This window comes from Lupinus angustifolius, chromosome LG19 (genome assembly GCF_001865875.1).
Source record: "Lupinus angustifolius cultivar Tanjil chromosome LG19, LupAngTanjil_v1.0, whole genome shotgun sequence".
Classification (NCBI taxonomy): domain Eukaryota; kingdom Viridiplantae; phylum Streptophyta; class Magnoliopsida; order Fabales; family Fabaceae; genus Lupinus; species Lupinus angustifolius.
The window spans coordinates 7,132,709-7,132,997 of NC_032027.1; positions in this window are offsets into that span (position 1 = coordinate 7,132,709).

The window sequence follows — 289 nt, forward strand, 5'->3', positions numbered from 1 at the left end:
GTGTATAAATATTTGAATATATTTTTAGCATTCAAATATTGTACAATTAAATGTTATTTATTTGATTATGTTTTAGCTAATAATCATTGTATGAAAATAACTCATAAATTAAAAACACACTAAATTAGGATATGACATATATTTTTTCTGATAAATTTAATCAAAATAATAAAAAGAGTCTAATAATTGATTTGTTATATTACAAATTAAAATACATATATTTTTCATGAATATATATACCATTGTTATCTTTTAATTAAATAATAAAATGATAGTAATTAAATACATG